We start from the raw sequence: 3,928 nt of genomic DNA on the forward strand, positions 1-3,928 counted from the left end.
GCAGAGCACCTGACAGGCAACTAAGCTGCCTGTATTTCACGCTAGAAAGCCAACAAAAAATAATATGTTTAATGTTTGTGAATGATTAATGGCACATTAGAATTGAAATTGTTTTTGGCCACGGCATCAGCAGCAGCAGTGGCAGCAGCAAAAGAATCCGTATCCAAACCCGAACACGAATCCGTATCTGAATCCGAATCCAAAGCGCAGCGGAGCACTGTATACATTGCTATAATGTGCAAATATTTATATCCCCCCATATAGTATGTGCTCTTGGCTGCTGCTAGCTGAGTGGAACAGGTGAGTGTTTATAATGTATCGCATATGCATGGCCAAGTGCGGAAAAGAGGCAAAAACCAGGCAGAAGATACACAGAACATCGAGTGAGTATGTGCCCATATAATATAGTGCCCCATACACGAAAGAAAATTATTTTAGTCCAAGCTGATTAAGAATTGAAGATTTTCGGATGGTTTTTATTATTTGAAATACCTTGAATAAATAAGTTAATTGCATTTTTATTTTATACAGCTAAACTGATGTCAATATTATTTTGTTTAACATTTATAAAATAGTTTTAATATTAGTTTTTTACATACTACATTAATTAAGTTTGTTAAATAATGTTTAAAAGGAACATTGTAGAAAATGTTTATCGATTTTATTTGTGATTCTATTCTACGTGGAATATTGTTTTATTAAAAAACCTATATGATATTCACAAGTTGTTCAACATAAGTCCCTTAACTTAGTAAACTTGATTTGTCAAATAAAAACTATAATTAACATTAATAATTTTAAAGCTAAGATTAAGAAAAATCTCTAAGGGGATTACAATTTTTAGAATTATTTATTTAAAGAATCAAGTTTACTTTCTGAAATGACTAATGATGAATAACTTGTGAATATCATATACATAGGTATTACTTTTTCTTAATAGTTTTCATAACTTCAAATTTGTTCAACGTTTTAATTTTTGGTTTCGTTCTACATAGAATATTATTAAATTAGAAATAGTATGACTTTCACAAGCTATTCATCACGAGTCTTTTGGGACACATCAGATCATTTGGTGCCGTGTAGAGCACCATACCTAGCGATACCATCTCCCCAAGCATTTGCTTAGTCGTGTGTATTATTTTGGCTGCCAAGTTCCGTGCGGCTGGGTGTGTCCTTGGGGGCCCCCAATGCGTTATGATGGAAAATGGAAGATGGAAGAGCGGCCCCCAGTCGATGCCGGCAAACCCCAATTCAAGTTAAAATCCAAACGAACTTTGCCAAATTGCGAAAGCCACAAAACCAAAACATTTCGTCGCCTGCTGTTGAAGTTCCTTTCCTTTGCTTTCCTTTTCCTTCGTGGCAAAGGAGGAGGTTCAGGTCCCCGAAGATTCGGTATTACCCCCTGCACATCCGCCCAAAATAGAGACCCCTCCAAAAAGAGTTGGCAGAATTTCTTAATAAACTTTAATGACTGCGGGTGTCCCGGCATGTGCTTGTCACTTTGCCTCTGGGTGCAAGTGCAACTTTGATGGACTCGGGTTACCTATGGACCGGGTCCTCTGCCACCTGCTCATTGTTGCCAACTCGGGGCTTTTCTAGCCACAACTGGCTTCTCTCCAGGTTCTAAACAACAAACTGCTTAATTTGGCAGCTGGCTGATGTATGTTATTATTCAAAAGTATGTAACTGCGCTACACTTTTGAATATAATTTAACATCAAATTTAGTATATATATTTTCCCATTTTTTTTTATTGCTTCTAATAGATTTTTGGTGCAGGGAAAAACAATTTGAGGAAAATAATATTCCACAAAATATTCCAAAATATTTGATTTTGCTAATTAATAAATATCAAAATGAACCAACTTGTGCAAATATAATTTCATGTTTGTGCCATATTTTGAAAGGGGAAAATAAAACATCAACTACGTGGAAATATTTATTCACAAATATTTACTTTTTCGCCAAATATTTCCATTTTATTAGCAAGATACATTTGACATTGTCATTGCACCAAAACAAAATTTAATATGCGATTTGACTTGTTGCTGTGGATTTTAGGCAGCTTTAGTTGGACGGATTTTGTTTATTGGAACAGCACTAAGCAAATAAGTGTTTGTTTTTTGTTTACATAGCTATTTTTTTTGTTTGTAAGTTTGTCATTGAAGAAATTGAAAATGAAGATTTAGGATAAAGATAAATATATGTGTAAAATGTATATATTTTTGTAGCTGGTTCAAGTATGAATGGCAAGATATCAATTTTTCATCTTAATTTAAAAGAAAATATATATTTTGTTACTAATAAACTAAGTTTTAAACAAATTTAAAATATACTAGATATATTTGGTGTAATATTTTAAAACTCTGTTCAATTGGTGGCACCTCTCTGGCTTTCAACTGCTGGCACCTCGAGTTATGCAACGACTTGTCGACCGACTATTTTGAACTCCCTCTTGGCCAAGTTGGGAACTGCTGGCCAACCGCCTCGCCGCATCCTCGAAGATGGCCGTTTCAATTTCGCCTATAATTTACTTGACCATCACGTAGCAGAGTCACGCATGCCGATGGGAAGTGGGTGTCCATGGGGTGGTTGTGGGTTGGGGTGGCTTTAGAGTTCCGTGGCGGTAAGGCCGTGCAACAAGCTCTGGGGGTCATTGGGTGGCCGCTCATGCATTACTTATGAAACGACTCCGGTCCGATACAAGGTATCTTAGTTGCCATTGGCGGCATGTTCTCAGATACTAAATTGGAAACATCCCAATCAAATTCAAATCAGAAAGGCATTCATTTGCATGCGGATTGACTTTCCAGATAGATATGCCTATCTATTATGCATATAATTGCACTGGGATATCCATCTTTCGGCGCCGAACAGGAAAACTAAGTTGTTTTTTTTTGGGGGTGGAGAGTGCAAATCGCCGGGGGAACGATCCTTAAATTTTCTTTAACGACTTCGATATGCACCTTTATGGAACTTTTGGGAACTATGTGACTTACCAAAACTTTGCAATGGGGGAAAATGTTTGACTGTAAACTGGCTCTACTTTTCCAGTTGTTTTCCGCTACAAGTTGTGAAATATTAAGGTATTATGAAATTCAGCGCCAGAAAGCAAAGCAATAATAATCAATAAAGAAGAAAGCTTTGGAGTTCAAAGGGAAATTTTCGTTTTTCATCAAAATAAAATTTGTGCTCTTTGCTGCAACGATTTTGTGAGCCAATTTTAAAGAAAGCAAATACCATTTTTCTTTTCTGATCGAAAGTTGTATTTTACCTACCCATATTTACCGATATAAAGATGGTCAAATATTTAGAACATGCTATTTTAAATTGGCTTAAAAGTGATATAATTATTTTAGCTTGCTATTTATACTGAAAGATAATTTATGACAATTTAAATTATGTAACTTTTTTTATAGGCATGTTCATAACCATCAAAAATAAAATAGTATCTTTGGATCTTTCCGCATTCGAGACCAACTAATTGTTTAAAGGCAATACCTTGTTTACCTCCATAAATACTAAATGAACGTCGGTGATTTTACGGCGAAATAGTAACTCGGAATATCCCTGGAACACTTCCTCTCATCATCCATATGCAGTCTCTCTATAGTGAGACAAACGTCCATGACTCCTTCGACTTGGCCAGGCCATGGCAATGACTTTTTTATACGACTGCGATGCGGTTTTCACCGTTTAATGGTCTGGGCCATAAAAAAAGACCGGAACCCTCGTAACAATCCATCGCAGCCGCCCGCCCAGACCAACATCTGCAATCGTTTTATTTAACTGCTGACTTGTTTGCGCAAATTAACACATTTATTTACACCACAATTTGTTGCTTAAATATTTATAGAAAGCAGAGACGAAGTGCCGCCAGTAAAGCAAATTGAGCAAGGGCAGTAACATTAAAAATTTTTCGTTTATTT

The sequence above is a fragment of the Drosophila subpulchrella genome, chromosome 3L (genome assembly GCF_014743375.2).
Source record: "Drosophila subpulchrella strain 33 F10 #4 breed RU33 chromosome 3L, RU_Dsub_v1.1 Primary Assembly, whole genome shotgun sequence".
NCBI classification, from domain to species: Eukaryota; Metazoa; Arthropoda; class Insecta; order Diptera; family Drosophilidae; genus Drosophila; species Drosophila subpulchrella.